We start from the raw sequence: 17,823 nt of genomic DNA, 5'->3' as shown, positions 1-17,823 counted from the left end.
CACCCTCACTCACCCTCAACCCCTCACCCTCAACCCCTCACCCTCACTCACCCTCACAACACATATTGTGTTACAATAGGTGTCACATTTGCGAAAGATAAAACTATTGGCATTGTAAATAACAAAGCTATTAATTTCGCTATTTTCAAAACAAGCACATAAATAAAAAATGTGTCCTTTACAATACCAATAGCTCAAACTTTCCTAATGCGAGACCTATTGCATTGCTGTGCTTCTCTCCCCTGCTGCACTCTCCTGCTCTCTAGAGATGTGGCCTAACGACCAGAGCTGCCATCTAAGTGACGTAAATACAAAACATGTTGCATTCCAAATGCTATAGGTGTCACATTCGCGAAAGTTATAACTATTGGCATTGTAAATGACAAAGCCATCAATTTAGCAATTTTAAAAACCAACAAATAAATAAAATATGTCATTTATTATTATTATTATTATTCTGAGTTTTGTATAGCGCCTGGTTACCAATAGGCATCCCAGCGCATCCCAGCGCATTTACAAGACCAATAACTACAACTTTTCTAATGCGTGACCTATTGCATTTCCAATGCTTGTTACTTTAAGCCATGTTAAACATGTAAAAAAAATTGACAAAGCCAATAGATGTTGCATAGGCGAAACCCATTGGCTCTGCCAATGCTTGTTGAGGTCCTAATTCACTTCAGTTGATCCAAATGAATCAAGACGCCTAAAATCAATAACTGTGAAAAGAAAAGTCAAGGACTGGGGCAGTGCGTCCTTGTTAACATGGAGCCATTTGTATCCCTAATTAAAAAGCACATTTTTTGTGCAAACGGAGCTAATGGAATAGTCTTAAATTCACTGCTTTTAAAATGTATCCCCGCAAAATGGCGCCCACGACAACCCTTATTTACTCACTTAGGTAGAGAGGCAAAATCATCAGTCCTTTCTTTAGTACTGTTACTCTTTGTACCATTATTTTCTTGCATGGGGCGGAGCTTGTTTTGTGCCTTTTTTGTCAGGCAGCGTACTGGTTTGGACATTCTTTTGAATGGACGTTGTCCTTGTTATTTTTTTTTACAACGCTGGCAATCCGAGGTACAAGTAAGGAGGCGCGCTCACTGGACGATTTAAATCAGGTGGCTTTTTCTTTCCGTTCACGCGGCTTAATTGCTTAATTGCAGCGATGTACTAATTTTGATGTTGAGTCGCAGTTTATTTTTTGCTTCCAAGCTCTTAATTAATCGACTTTCGATTTGAAAAGTTTTTTGAGCACGGTTTGTAAAAATGATTGAATAGTTTAATTCATACGGTTATTTTAATAATCACTGACCTTTTGAGTTCCACAGCAGAGTACTGAAAGGGTCCTGCCTGCAGGTCTTTAAATAAAAAGTGTAACAGATTTTATTTACTGGTTTTTAAACAGCTGTCACATGGAAACGTTGAAACGTGAATGGCGGATGGCTTTAACCCAGTCTTTGATACTTGAAGTGAGATTTAATTGTTCAACATTCGCACGGGATTTTTGATTGAAATTTGAGTGTTATTACCAGAATTCAGAGTTGAACTCCATGAGTAATCCCGTATTGGAATGTCAACGCTGTTACAAATATTTAAAAAGATCTAGGCATTTAAGGTTTCTGGCTACACATTTTAGTTAATTGGCTACCCTGAAACTCCACTCTAGCCACAAATTAGAATTTTTTTATCTTGACTCAAAAATGTGTACTGTGGATTTGTACTGTGTGTGCAAGTACTCCCCAGGCAATTATTTAAAAAAGCATGGCTACAAAGATTGGAAGGTGATTTTTTTTTTTTTTACAGTTTCGTTTTATTTAATTAAAATTAAAATCACATGCAAATTTATTGTTTTTAATTTGAATCAGGAGTTAGTCCTCATAGGGATCCAAAGAGTAGTTAGTATCTTCTCCATTGATTTCCATGGTACATGATTTCAGCCCTCTGCGCGTCTGGAGCCGTCTACAGTGCAGATATTACATAGAATAACATTGACCCATTGTTTCCTGTCAGAGGGTCACAGTTATTGTCTTTTGTGAATGGAGGATCTGAGAATTACGTACTGTGTTGATTTGTCATTTCCCATGTATTTTCACCGAGTAATATATTTCTAAACAGTTGTTTTGTTTTATTTGTGGAACAACATGAAAAAGAAACTTTCAGATGAGTCAATCAAAAGTACATCTTTAGTTAAAAGTTTTTGAAGTATTAGTCCCTTTTTAAAGTAATAACCCATCTCGGGCATCCAGTCTTTATTGAGACTGCCATTATGGCGTTGTAGATAAGATAAGATAAAATACATTTTATTGCACAATTAAAATAAAATCACTGCAATGAGGCAGAATAAAAAATAATGTGAAGTGCACATGTTCAAAATATTATTAAAAGAGCATATAAAATAATTATTTCAGTTTGTTGTTTTTAAATGTTAAAAAGGGTTTAAGTCACCGGTTAAGCCACTGTAGACGTGAAAAACATTAAAAGGCTAGGCACAGCATTATGAGTTATAGTTCTGTATGTTAGTCCGGATCCAAAACTGCCTTTACTGCCGTCAGTATTTCATAAAGTGTGCCGCCACCTGCACTGATTCGCCTTTCATGCCCTCGACCAGGGCAGCTTGACATGTCCGTATATTTAAAGAGTGCTACAGGGGGCGTTGCCAGCATATTCTCTTGTGTGCAGAGTTTCTCGTAGATACACTATATGTGGATTAAGGATTCCTCTACTACTCCGCATGCTCGGCACTATGTGGCAACTTTCTCTGTACCCTCGCCCATATTTGTAAGCCAACAATGGAATCACTCCGAACCACAATTTCATTAATTGCTGTTTCAATATTGGTGTTAAGGGGGTGGACAAATAATGTGGCAAAGACCCACTATTATAACATGTTGCTGCCCAGCTTCCATGACTTAAGTTTTTCATGATTTGCGTATCACTGGCGGCTGACAGAGGCTTCGCCTGTTTTGTTAAAAGTCTTGCTGCTGCTGGTAAGAGGGCTGACCATATTTCCTTTGCTTCCAGTACCTCTACACAATGAGCTAGAAATTCACACCATGTGGACCCTTTGGTGTTAATAATTGTCCAGATGTTTTTCTTTAGTGTGTTGTCCTGGGCTTGTTTTGCTTTTAGACAATAGGCCAAGAATCTAGCTTTCGGGATCCCCTTTTGGGATGAAAGGTTGAATTCCTTGTGTATGTTCGCATTTGAGGTGGCGAGGTTAGAAAGAAGACTTTACAGAAGCAGGCTGACTGAGCTCTGTCCAGCCATGTTGTCATCTTATCTTTGAAGGCTAATGCTCCGTGTGCTACGGACGGTAAGAATTTTGCCCCCATGATTCGGATTAAGGAAGTGAGAACAGGAGAGTTTATGGCTTTCCTTAATCTACAAAAAATGCCCTCCAAAGATTGAGCCATTCATTGCATTGCCGTTATGTGGGCGGAGGGTCGCCCTTTATGATCGATCCACACACCAAGGTACTTGTAGGTTGTGACTATCTCAATTGATTTACCTTTAATGTTCCATGCACCTTTCCTTTTTAGTTGTCACAAGATTATCATTACCTTTGTTTTTGCCGTGTTTATTTTTAAAGTGTTTTCCAAGGGTGTGGAATTTATTAAAATATCTTCTTGTCCATGGGGCAGGTTGCTTCATAAATCTACTTGTCCTGTAACAAAATCCACTTGTCCCTTTGGTGCCATGTAGTGCTGCGACAAATTATGGCAGCAATCTCATTACATAGGAGCTCTTATATAGCTTCTCTGATTATGTCAGGGTTCATAGTGTTTTAATACTAGCAATCCCTTTAGGTTGCCACATTTCGGCAGATCTACATACTGGGACTGAATGTAGTGGTAAGCAATAGTTGCAGGGTTGGAATGCCCTTTTGAGTCTGTGAAAACCTACTAACTTGCATGTTTTAAGGGTTTTCAACAACTCTTCTCTAATCTTTTCCCATACTGAGAAATGTTGGAAATTTACTCCTGATAATGGCAGACGTAAACCTTCTTCCAGAGTTGGGGAAAAAAGTGGTTAGAGGGAAAATTAACTTGCAAATACTCTGGTTTCCGCATGAGCAAATCTACACATGCACATTTGCTCATGCTAAAATGCAGTTCACAAATATTTTCTAGGAGTACAATTTCTTGCCCTACTTCTGTAAATTCTTGTGAATTCACGAAAGCCATATAGCTGCACTTAATGCAAGGAAATATACCAAGGGTGCACTTTTAATTGGGTCCCTAATTTGGCCTGGCGTTAACCATGACCTTTTGGGTTTATTAAAATTTTCTCTCTCTCTCTCTCTCTCTGTATCTGCTGGCTTCACTGCGAGTGACCGCATTCTGCTCATTCACAAGGAGCATATCGGCACACAAAGTAGTTTTGTTCAGTGCTAATAACTAATGTGACAGTGTGTGCTTTTTGAGACCAAAAACAGTTTTTGCTTTTGCCAATGTTTGTTATAATGGTGAGGACCAGGCTCCTCTCAACAATAAGGTTTTACAAAACCCATGGCAAAACAAGTCACGCATTGCCAAAACTAAAAAGCTGACCACCAATTTCAGACCTACTGTCTTTACCAATGCTTGTTTATTTGTATATTTCCTATAATCTTATTGAAACTGGTTACACTGATTTTCCAATATGAATATTTTTGGGAAATACTAGCATGCGTAAACACATTTTACTAAGAAATGGTACCTGAAATTTTACAGTAGTTTAGCAATATGTATTTTCCCCTTCTTTCATTTTCTGAGGAACATTTTATGTTGAAAGCTAAGAAACATTAATCTTGCTTACAAGCTTCTGCAAATATTTGCGTCTACTCAGAGAGCATTCTTGGAGCATTATGCATAACCTCATATTGCCAAACTTCGAAACAGTGTGTACACATTTTTATACTGGAACCACTGTCAGTAGTGCAGTCAGAATTTACATTTACTTAGAGCGCTCACCCTAATAATAAAGGCTTTAAATTAATGAACCACGAATGCAAATTTGAACAGTATTAACATATGCACACAAATATTAACTCAACTGCAGGCAGTGGCCTTCCCTGACCCCTAATGTGGTACTGCAAACTGGCAGTCAAAGGATTTGTGCTGCAGGGAGTTATGCCTACTTGTCCCAAGGACAAAATACACATTAAAATGTGTTGCCCTTGACCCCAAACAATATGCCCTGGGTGTCGGGCTATAGGTATTCCACATCCCTGGTTCTCTCTGCAAAATAGAGACAGTGCCGTTAATAGCCGCCGTAGTCCAGTCGGGGTTTTATCGATCAAATTTGTTTTAAAAACATATTTTTGTTATTTTCCAATATAAGACAATCCCAGTATCCAGTTACAATATATTACATATGTAATACCATAAGAACAAATCCCAGTATTAAACTACATTGCCTCCCCCCTCCCTTCTACCTCTGCAGTCCCAGATCTTCAGTTATTTGTATTCCCGTTTTTGTCAGTATTGCATTATACAACATTAATTCACAACAGTCTCGTTACATCACATGTTATTCACATTGTATATTGATAGTGCAACTCCCTAGTTCCCTTTCCAACTAGCCTGTGAGAGCTACTGGCAATCAGGTCTCCCAGTTCTAACCTTCCTGTGTATCCGTGATTATAAATGTTTCTAGTATTGATATCCAGTCCAATGAAATGGGTTTCTTTTTACGCTGCCCCTTCACTTCCTCCCTTTTCACTTCTGCTCCCTCTGCCCTCCCCATTTAAATACTTCATTGTACCAATCTAGCACTGACGGTGATTTAGCAGCCTTCCACTTCATCGTAATATTTCTTTTGGCGAGGATCAGAGTCGTTTTTAGGTTTCGACCTGGCCGTAGCACTGCAAAGCAGTGCTCCGCCCAGGGCGAAATCTAATGTTATCTCAGTAGTGGGGACTTAAAACCGCAACTTCTTCCATTGGCTAGCTCCATAAATGGAGGCTAGCCATTGGAAGACATCAGTGTCAATCACTTTTTCTCGGTCGGAACGCGAATCGTGGGCGTTTCTGACTCTTTTTTTAAGTCCCTCCCCTTGTTGCCGTGTGTCCTGGGCCGCGCTGTGATTGGCTGCCGGCCCGGGACACCCCCGGTGACGTCATTCCCCGGGCCGCACTGTGATTGGCTGCCGGCCCGGGACACCCCCGTGACGTCATTCCCCGGGCCGCTGTGATTGGCTGCCGGCCCGGGACCTGACTTGTTTAATGCCTGTTAGTGGTGGTTTTAGGTCGCCGATCACAAAACACTTCCCGTAGATTTGACCCGCGGAGTGTACACCCTTTCAGCGGCCGCCTTGGGTAATGAAGGAGTACTGGCATGGAGTCAGTCGGGTTTCCCGCTCACATCAGACGCGCCACTCCTCTCTCCTGGTCTGACGGTCAGGGCTATACTCCTTCCTGCTCCCATGAGTTCTGTACTCCTGGGGGTCGATTATCCTCGCGTACTCCTGCTCTTGTGTCTCATTCTTAGGGGTCGTGTATGTATGCCATTAGTACGCGCCAGTTGCGAGGGGTCCTGTCACTGTGTGTGGGAGCGGAGCACTTGACCTGTGGGCGTGCTCGGTGGCGCTTGGGTGTGGATGGCGTATGTATGTGTGGCAGACGTATGTCACCCGGGCCCCAGGAAGGATACGAGGGCGGCGGTGTCCCGCTTCTGTTCGTAGCTTATTCCTGCGCACAGTGTTACTTTTGTAAAATATCCTAACCCCCGGTAAACTTGTTTTTTAAAGTACCTACAGCTACACTTGACTGGTCATATACGCTATTTTACGGTGGTATTTGGTGACAGGAGTCTTTTCAATGCCTACTAAACTTTCTGGATGTTTGTGTTTATAGACACGTGTTAATAGCAACGTTGAGGTCTATGATTAATTACTGTGTATGAAACCAGTGTTTTTGAGTGCTAACATTCTTCCTGAAGAAAATGAAATGTTCAGTTAACTTTCTGGGAAGCACTGTACGTTGAAGCACACAATCCCTGTAGGTAGCAGTGGTTACAAACAGCTGCACTTACTGTCTTAGACCTTATTTTCAGACCGTGAAGAGAGGTCGTGGAAATAATACTGCATCCTATTTGGGCAGGAATCCTCTCGGTGGACTTCCATTTTAAAACGCTTTTGCTCGGTATGAATTGTACATGTGATACCCTGTTTATGTTGTTCTGTTGTGGCCCCATACCATACTCGTAGTTTTGCTTCCCAGTGCCTTTTAAGGTGTGGCCACACTTGTTCTCTCATGTCTCACGTTGGTGTGTATTCAAGCGGCGTTATTGCTGTACAAAATTCATTTTTTCAAGTGAATCCTTATAACAGATTCATTTAATCTGGCAGCGTAAAGGCAGCTACTTCAGTATTGTCTCACCCCCTTTGTCTCCTTTTCGGATTCTTTTATTGTGTGTCCTTGTGCATTTGCTCTGTACATGGCATTCAGCGCTGCACTTGCTGTAAGCAAAGTTAGCTGAGCAATAAGCTGGGGCGATGTCGTCTTGTGAGACCTTCAGTGAAAGAGTTTGGAGCGAGACACGTATTACTGTAAAATCAGTTCGTCAGGCGAGATCTTAATCTGAACATGGCAGTTCCGTATTCATTTGGACCTCTGGCTATGTATATTTGTGGCCATTTCCACCATTGTAACTGAAATGTGCGTAGTGCCCATTCTGCCATTAGTGTGGCCTTGTAGCACTGCCTGTTGTCTGGGTCTTAAATACCCACGTAGTTCGCAAATTTCCATTGATGGTTAAGTCAGAGTTGATGTTTGATAATGTCATTCAGATATTGTGTTCTGGTTATTCATAGAGGTATTGATTAAGGATTTCAGATCAGAGGTGTTTAAAGGGCCTTAGTGATTGGTTGCATGCATTGTAGGTAAATAACTTAACAGTTTCCCGGCAGCTTGATATAGGTGGAGCGTTATGTTGCTGATTTTGTGACTTGATTTTGCTGGATTGGCCATATACAAGACTAGTTTATGTTATGTGTGTAATGCAGTGACTCCGGTACCTCATGGCTTAATCACTGCGCACCGGCCACTTCCAATGCAAACGGTGCAGATGTTGCAAGCGGCTGTCTTCTTCCAGGGGGTCCAGTGCCCCCCAGCCGGGCGATGACACTCCTGCCCCCTCCTGCTCGTGCCCCCACCCTGCCCCCTTCCTTCCAGGGTGTCTCGCAGCTCCTCTAACCCCGTCACCAAACCAAACGCTGCCTCTTTCCTAGGTGCCCAAGCCAGTGGCCCCCCCCCCCCGCTCCCGCTTGCATGCCCCTTCTTCCTCCCACCCCAGTTGCGCTGCGACCTCGCCAGACCCACGGCGCCAACAAATCCCCGCTCCCCGAGCAAGACTTCACCAAGGGGGGGCAGTACGAGGCTAGCTGAAGACTGCTGATCATGGCCTGCAGAGAGATGCGTTCCCATTTCTTAAGCTGGTGAGACAACAAACTATGTAAGCAGGAACGTAATGTGAATCCGCAGCAGTGGTGGAAGGTGAAAGAGGACTCCAGTGCTGGTTATTGTTAGCAGTTCAAGCAGCAATGCACCTTTTGGGTAACACAAGTAATAATAACTTTCTTTAGAGTTTTGTGATTTAACCCCTTGGCTGCGGGGGTAATTCCCCCGCTGTGCTGGAGGGCAGGGGAGCGCGCACAGCGTTCCGGTGCTCATGTTGAGCTCGACTCGTCATGCAGCACAGTGGCACTATGCTCATGACGAGCTGAGTTTGTCATGACCACGCCCGTTTCTTTAGAACGCTCAGACCAGCAGGGGAATTATCCCCGGGTGTGAGCGCCGGGCGGGTCATGACGAGCTGAGCTCGTCATGAGCACAGCGCAACCGTGGCTCATGACGAGCTGAGCTCGTCATGAGCATGGGAAGGGTTAAAGGTGCTGGCACCACAACTCCTCACTGCCCCCCTCAGTGCACAATACCTCCTTACTGCCCCCTCAATGAACAATACCTCCTCACTGCCCCCCTCAGTGCACAAGACCTCCTCACTGAACCCTCAACGCACAATACCTCCTCACTGCCCCCCTCAACGCACAATACTTCCTCACTGCGCCTCTCAGCGCAAATGCCTCCTTACTGTCCCTCTCAGTGCACAATACATTCTCGCATTTGCAAGATTAAGCTATTGACATTGTAAATAACAATGCCATTTATTTATCTGTTTTCAAAACCAACACTTAAAGAAAAATGTTGTCATTTACAATGCCAATAGCTCTAACTTTTGCAAAGGCGAGACCGTTGCATTGTAAATGCTTGTTTAAAACTTACAGGCCGTGTTACCTTTCTTACCCCCTGGTCCCATTCCCAATAAACAATACTTCATCGTGTCATTAGCTTTATTAGCTTAAGCTTTGGAATCCGATATACTTTATTCGGGTACTCTAATAGCGCACCCCATTCTTTGTCAGTAAATACACGTCCTATATCTGCATTCCATTTATCTCGTATTACCTGCAGCGACACTGCTGTGTGTGCACGAATCCCGTTATATAACCACTTTATTAAGTGGCTCCCCCCACCCATTAAGTATTGCATGTAAGTTAGCTCATGCGTTGCTGGCTCTGTCCCTTCCGAGGCCCAGGTAGCGCGGACATAGCGTGTAATATGCTTTTGCAACAGGAACAGCTTGTTCGGGACTCCCTGGGCTCTTACAAAAGCTGATTCATCAGCACACCATCTGTGAAAAGCCCTCCCACCGCATTCACACCTGCATCTCTCCATGCAGTAATATTGCCTCAGTGATACTGTCTCTATCGGAATGGGGATCCCAAGCAGGGGGATGTTAGGGGCATAAGGAGTAAGTGCCATGGGGTATCGTATCGCTCTCCTCCAGTACCCCATCGCGGTTTGCAGCAGTGGTGTCACTGACAAGGGAAGTCTGCCCCCAGGTAGCATTAGTGTATGCAGCTCTCCCTGCTCCCAGGCTCGTCGTGACATATCGATTTCATGTAGGTTTCGGCCTGCCAGACAATAGGCCAGCCATTGCAATTGGGCACCATAACAATAAGCTCTTATGTCCGTTACACCCAGCCCCCGTGCTTTGTGTCCAGTTGAAGTTTAGTGAGTCCTATCCTCCTGCGTCCGATGTCCCATACTAATTCCACCAGAAGCGTGTCCAATAGGGTGTCGGGATGATCACGGGGAGATTAGTAAAGTAGTACAGTAATCTGGGGAGCATTACCATCTTGGCAATAGCCACTTGTCCTGCCACTGACCGTGGCAGGGACGACCAGAACTTAATTCGCGTCCTCAGTATCGCAATAGCCCTGTGTAAGTTACCCTCTAGTAGGTCTTCCGTGTTCCTATATACATGGATCTCCAAATATTTAAAGGTATCAGTCGCTGTCTGGAATCTCCAGCGCCCGAATTGCTTTGATGCGTCTCGCGCTGTAGCTGTAAAGTAGAACACGTAGGACTTAGTCTCATTAATGGAGAGCCCTGAGAGTCTCTGGAATGCAGTGAATATTGAAGGTAGTGGTTTGCGTTCTCCGTCCAGGTTATTGACGTATAATATTAGGTCATTCGCATATGCGGAGACAATGTGTGTCTCTGTGCCTATTTTTATCCCTGTACATCCCGCTTTCGTGATGAGTTTCAGCAACAAAGGCTCCAACGCCAGTACAAATAACAACAGTGAGAGCGGGCACCCTTGCCTAGTCCCCCTACCTATTTTATATTGTTGTGATATATGTGCCCCAGTACGCGCCCTCGCTGTGGGATTAATGTATAGCAGTTGTACCCAGTTTGCAAATTCCTCCGGAATACCGAACGTACGCAGTGTGCGTAGCATGTATTGCCATTGTAGGGTGTAGAATTCTTGGCGCAGGTCTAATGAAACGCACCCTTGCGCGTTAGAAGGCTCTGGTGCGTATGTCATTATATGGTGTAACCTTCTAATATTAAGCGCTGTACTACGTCCCGGTACAAACCCACATTGATCCTCCTGAATCAACCGGGGGATGAACTGCATCAGTCTAATCGCCAATATCTTGCACAGAATCTTGTAGTCTGTGTTGAGAAACAATAGGGGCCTGTAACCTGCTATCTCTTTCCCATCCCTACCCGATTTCAGAAGTTAGAATACTGTCACCTGTACCGTGGTAAGCGGAAGTGAGCCTGCATCCAAGGAGGTCTGGTACAATTCTTGCAGGTGAGGGACCAGCAGTTCAGAGTAAGCTGCGTAAAACTCTATGGGTAGGCCATCCTTACCTGGCGCTTTGTTACGAGGGAAAGCCCCTATTGCTGTTTTTAGGTTGAGGCTACCGTCGCACTGCGAAGCAGTGGGCGGAGCCGAAGATCTTATGATCTTACAGTGTGGGGCTTTGTCCCGCCTTCTCTTCCATTGGCTAGCTCCATAAATGGAGGCTAGCCATTGGAAGAGATGGTTGTCAATTACTCTTTCCCCCTCACAACGCGAATCGGGGGCGTTTCTGTCTCTTTTTTTAAGTCCCGCCCTCCACACCCTCCCTCTTGCCGAGGTCCGTGGCTTGATGCGATCCATGGGCGTTTCTGTCTCTTTTTCTAAGTCCCGCCCCCCACACCCTCCCTCTCGCCGAGGTCCGCGCTGTGAGGAGCGCTTCTTTTAATTTGCTTAGTCACGTTATTTATTTATTTCGAGGGAGCCCACCCCTCATCTGTTGCCGTGTGAAAATCACCGCCGGTCGGCCCGGGACAACCCCCTGACGTCCTTCCCCGGGCCGCGCAGTGATTGGCTGCCGGCCCGGGACACCCCCTTCTGCAGTCTAGTGGCTTCAGCTTGTAGTAAATTAGTTTTTGGAGAAACCCTATATGTGCCTTCCTGCGATTCAGCTGTTCTAGTATTCTATGTCTCTTGTGTATAGATCCTAGCCCCCTGATATTCCAGGAAGTGCATGTGTATGTATTGGGTTGTACCATTATGTTCTACACCTAGCTGGTAAGTCTGAGACCGCCTACTTGCATGCTGATTGCATGTTGTACTAGATCCGACTGGGACAGCATACCTTTTGAACAAACCGAAAACTAAATACCCTCTTTCAACACCCAATACAAGGTTCCCCCAGAAAATGCTAGGGGGCCATACAATAAAACAAAGTTCAACAGGAACTCCGCATAAACTATAACATAGTGCAGTCGCTATAGGATGGGAGTGGTGACCACCAGCCTCCCAGCACACTGTGTACTGTGCCTTACGGCAGCATCCGCATAGCTCCTACCCGGCCCATTCTTTTATTCTTGTCTAAAGCGGCTTGACCATCCAACATTACAATATTACAATATTTGGAGCATTTACAGTATTCTTTTACCCCAACACAGTTCGTGGCTCAAGTAATCATTTGCAGTCACAGACTGCGTACTAAGCTCAGTTTCCAATAATTGTGTTCCTTGACCCCAAGCTAGAGCCCCATTCCAAAACCCAACACATACTCAACATTCCTTCCAACATTACAATTTAGATATAGGTGTCCATGCATCCATAACGAACAGCATAACTTGTGCAGGGTTATACTCATCTGCCAGCTCGTCCCAACGGTAGAGAAGGGCTTGGCTTTCATTCTAGATAGCCACCGGCAGTCTGTGGGGTGACAGAAGGGAACAGCGTCACACTATTTTCTGAATCCGATTGGGCATTAATGTCTTCAGAAGAGACCACAGTTTCTGCAACTGATTGTGCATTGTGTGCTGCTAGTGCTTCTACCGCCAGTATAGCGTCTATGTGACTGTCTGAGATCTGTTCCTGTGATGGGTGTCCTTCACTTCCAGGTGCAGTCTGGCGCCTCTTTTCCGTTCTGCCCTGCAGGCCCTCTGCGGCTGTTGTCGTCGGCTAGACTGGGAAAAATTCTGTCAGTCCGGCACTGATAGTGTTATTTCCATCCAGTCCATTGCGTCTGCTGGGCTGTCAAAGAGCAGTTTTTTTTTATCGTGAATGACTTTAAGACGAGCCGGAAATAACAGTGCATATTTCAAATTCTGGAGCAGGAGCTTCTTTTTGACTTCTTGGAATGTTGCCCTCGCTCTCTGTACTGCCATAGTAAAATCCGGGTAGAGTGAAATCTGTTTGTTCTCAAATGTTATCGGTGTATTTTCCCTGGCTGCACGCAATATCGTGTCCCGGTCTTTATAGTTTAAAATCCGTCCTATAACCAGCCTGGATGGTGCCCCAGGAGGAGGAGGCCGGGCGCAACCCTGTGCGTGCGCTCCACACTGTATTGTTCTGTGAGACCAACCGTCGCTGCCTGTTCTCACAGCCATTGCTCAACGGCAGATCTACATACTGGGACTGAATGTAGTGGTAAGCAATAGTTCCAGGGTTGGAATGCCCTTTTGAGTCTGTGAAAACCTACTAACTTGCATGTTTTAAGGGTTTTCAACAACTCTTCTCTAATCTTTTCCCATACTGAGAAATGTTGGAAATTTACTCCTGATAATGGTAGACGTAAACCTTCTTCCAGAGTTGGGGAAAAAAGTGGTTGGAAGGAAAATTAACTTGCAAATACTCTGGTTTCCTCATGAGCAAATCTACACATGCACATTTGCTCATGCTAAAATGCAGTTCACAAATATTTTCTAGGAGTGCAATTTCTTGCCCTGCTTCTGTAAATTCTTGTGAATTCACGAAAGCCATATAGCTGCACTTAATGCAAGGAAATATACCAAGGGTGCACTTTTAATTGGGTCCCTAATTTGGTCTGGCGTTAACCATGACCTTTTGGGTTTATTAAAATTTTCTCTCTCTCTCTGTATCTGCTGGCTTCACTGTGAGTGACCGCATTCTGCTCATTCACAAGGAGCATATCGCACACAAAGTCATCAGAAAGGCAAAAAAAGATTACTTTAGGAGCAGAATCGTAGAGAATAAGAACTCCTCTAAAGAGCTTTTTAAAATTGTAAAAGAGCTCTGCAGTCCTGCCAATCTCTCGTCCAACCTGACTCCCTCTCAAACAGGCTGCGATAAAATGAATAACGCGCGGAGATACCCCTTCGGGGCTGATTCTCGCGCGTTACAAGACTATAAATAAATAAATAAATAAACTTCTTTTGCGAAAAAATAGACAAGATCTATTCATCCTTTTCTACACTCAAAACAGGCAGCCTGATGGATTACGAGCCCTTCTCCCCCCAAGCCTGCTGCACTAGCTTTGGCCCATACTCCGAAGAGGAAGTAGGCAATGCAATGCTCGAAATCAAATCTGGCTCCCCCTTGGACCCCTGCCCTCATCATATTTTCCGGCAGCTCATCCCCCTGATCTGTCCTGCAGTGACCCAGGTACTAAATCATTCGTTATATGCTGCAGAGTTCCCATCCAGCTGGAAGATCGCCACAGTCACTCCCCTTATAAAAAAAGCTGGTTTAGATATTAATAACCCGGCCAACTATAAGCCCATATCCCAACTTCCCTACCTGTCGAAAGTCCTAGAGAAACTGGTCAACAGAAAACTGGCCAGTTGTCTCGAGGCAAACAATCTGCTGGACATCACACAGACTGGTTTCAGGGCCAATAACAGCACAGAAACTACTCTCCTAGCAGTGCTGGACCACATCCGGATGCATGTTGACCAAGGAAAGACAGTCGCCCTGATATTGTTGGATCTCTCGGCGGCTTTCGACACCGTCCCCCACCATCTGCTTCTGGAAACCCTGGCATCTAAAGGTATAAGGGACAAAGCACTGGGCTGGCTGCGGTCCTTCCTATCGGATAGATCACAATCAGTGCACATGGGCAAGTTCTCGTCCCCATGCCAGAACATCAAATACGGGGTCCCACAGGGGGCCTCACTAAGCCCAACTTTGTTTAATGTTTTTGTTTCATCACTGGCGGGAATAGGCAGAAAATGGGGTGTGGAAATCTGTTCCTATGCCGACGACACCCAACTCACTGTCATCCTGGATGAAAAAAACAACCCCAAAGAAAGGCTACTTAACTGTCTTGCTGAGCTGGCCGTATGGATGCACCTGCATTGTCTAAAACTCAATGCAGAGAAATCCGAGATACTTCTGTTCGGAAGTTACACCCAGCTGTGGAATGACAGCTGGTGGCCAACAGCGCTGGGCACCCCACCTGCCCCGGCGCAAACAGCAATGAACCTCGGAATAACCATTGATACCGCCCTATCCATGAAGACTCATGTAGCCGCCATATGTGGCAAAGGCTTTGCAATCCTAAAAATGCTTAAAAGAGTCTTCCCCTGGATTCCACTGGAGTGTAGAAAGATCCTGGTCCAGTCACTCTTGATGAGTAGGCTGGACTACGGTAACTCTCTGTTTGTAGGCATGGCCGAGTATCTTTTCATCAAGCTCCAAATGGTGCAGAACGCAGCAGCCAAGGCCATTTGTATGAAAAGGAAATACGACTCGGCCAAGAGCTGCTTGCGCCACCTCCATTGGCTACCAATGAAGCAAAGAGCATCTTTTAAAATGATGTGCATCACTCATAGAGCGCTGCACAAAACTGGTCCTCTCATCCTTAGAAATAAGATTCAGTTTTATGCTCCCACTCGGAATCTCCGCTCTCAATTCTTGGCTCGTGCAAAAACCTGCCGGGTAAAGAAAGCTAGAATGGGCGAGCGCGCTTTCTCCCATATTGCTGCGGCCAAATGGAACAAACTACCTACAGCTCTCCGACTCACAGAAGGCCACCTGGCATTTAGGAAACAGCTAAAATCTTTGCTCTTCCCCCATCCTGAATAATTCTAACTGGGCTCTCACCCACGTTACATGCACACTAGCTAGCATAGCGCCGTGATATCCTACCCTGGATGATTGTTAGCGCTCTATAAGAAACTAAAATAAATAAAATAAAGTAGTTTTGTTCAGTGCTAATAACTAATGTGACAGTGTGTGCTTTTTGAGACCAAAAACTATTTTGCTTTTGCCAATGTTTGTTATAATGGTGAGGACCGGGCTCCTCTCAACAATAAGGTTTTACAAAAACCATGGCAAAACAAGTCACGCATTGCCAAAACTAAAAAGCTGACCACCAATTTCAGACCTACTGGCTTTACCAATGCTTGTTTATTTGTATATTTCCTATAATCTTATCGAAACTGGTTACACTGATTTTCCAATATGAATATTTTTGGGAAATACTAGCATGCATAAACACATTTTACTAAGAAAGGGTACCTGACATTTTACAGTAGTTTAGCAATATGTATTTTTCCCTTCTTTCATTTTCTGAGGAACATTTTATGTTGAAAGCTAAGAATCATTAATCTTGCTTTCAAGCTTCTGCAAATATTTGCATCTACTCAGAGAGCATTCTTGGAGCATTATGCATAACCTCATATTGCCAAACTTTGAAACAGTGTGTACACATTTTTATACTGGAACCACTGTCAGTAGTGCAGTCAGAATTTACATTTACTTAGAGCGCTCACCCTAATAATAAAGGCTCTAAATTAATGAACCATGAATGCAAATTTGAACAGTATTAACATATGCACACAAATATTAACTCAACTGCAGGCAGTGGCCTTCCCTGACCCCTAATGTGGTACTGCAAACTGGCAGTCAAAGGATTTGTGCTGCAGGGAGTTATGCCTACTTGTCCCAAGGACAAAATACACATTAAAATGTGTTGCCCTTGACCCCAAACAATATGCCCTGGGTGTCGGGCTATAGGAATTCCACATCCCTGGTTCTCTCTGCAAAATAGAGACAGTGCCGTTAATAGCCGCCGTAGTCCAGTCGGGGTTTATCGATCAAATTTTTAAAAAAAACATATTTTTGTTATTTTCCAATATAAGACAATTCCAGTATCCAGTTACAATATATTACAATATATTACATATGTAATACCATAAGAACAAATCCCAATATTAAACTACATTGCCTCCCCCCTCCCTTCTACCCCTGCAGTCCCAGATCTTCAGTTATTTGTATTCCTGTTTTTGTCAGCATTGCATTATACAACATTAATTCACAACAGTCTCGTTACATCACATGTTATTCACATTGTATATTGATAGTGCAACTTCCTGGTTCCCTTTCCAACTAGTCTGTGAGAGCTACTGGCAATCAGGTCTCCCAGTTCTAACCTGCCTCTGTATCCATGACTATAAATGTTTCTAGTATTGTTATCCAGTCCAATGAAATAGGTTTCTTTTTACGCAGCCCCTTCACTTCCTCCCTTTTCAGTTCTGCTCCCTTTGCCCTCCCCATTTAATTACTTCATTGTACCAATCTAGCACTGACGGTGATTTAGCAGCCTTCCACTTCATCGTAATATTTCTTTTGGCGAGGATCAGAGTAATTTTTTAAAACTTACAGGCCGTGTTACCTTTCTTACCCCTTGGTCCCATTCCCAATAAACAATACTTCATCGTGTCATTAGCTTTATTAGCTTAAACTTTGGATTCCGATATACTTTCTTCCGGTACACTAATAGCGCACCCCATTCTTTGTCAGTAAGTACATGTCCTATATCTGCATTCCATTTATCTCGTATGACCTGCAGCGACACTGCTGTGTGTGCACGAACCCCGTTATATAACCACTTTGTTAAGTGGCTCCCCCTACCCATTAAGTATTGCATGTAAGTTAGCTCATGCGTTGCTGGCTCTGTCCCTTCCAAGGCCCAGGTAGCGCGGACATAGCGTGTAATATGCACGTGCAACAGGAACAGCTTGTTCGGGACACCCTGGGCTCTTACAAAAGCTGATTCATCAGCACACCATCTGTGAAAAGCCCTCCCACCGCATTCACACCTGCATCCGTCCATGCAGTAATATTGCCTCAGTGATACTGTCCCTATCGGAATGGGGATCCCAAGCATGGGGATGTTAGGGGCATAAGGAGTAAGTGCCATGGGGTATTGTATCGCTCTCTTCCAGTACCCCATCGCGGTTTG

At 44.3% G+C, this 17,823-nt stretch overlaps 1 protein-coding gene across 1 annotated transcript in view; it reads left to right on the top strand.

The window, feature by feature from the left end:
• Window positions 1–995: 995 nt before the first annotated feature.
• The window catches only part of LOC144827542 (putative thiopurine S-methyltransferase), a 315,654-nt gene continuing 298,826 nt past the window's right edge, over window positions 996–17,823 (top strand). Inside the window, exon 1 of the mRNA XM_078685806.1 lies at window positions 996–1,118. The gene's annotated coding sequence lies outside the window, so the exon portion shown is untranslated. The remainder of the gene's footprint in view (window positions 1,119–17,823) is intronic.

This window comes from Lissotriton helveticus, chromosome 4_1 (assembly GCF_964261635.1).
Source record: "Lissotriton helveticus chromosome 4_1, aLisHel1.1, whole genome shotgun sequence".
NCBI lineage: Eukaryota > Metazoa > Chordata > Amphibia > Caudata > Salamandridae > Lissotriton > Lissotriton helveticus.
The sequence above is the reverse complement of the archived record's forward strand: the minus strand, read 5'-3'. Positions and strand labels throughout refer to the sequence as shown.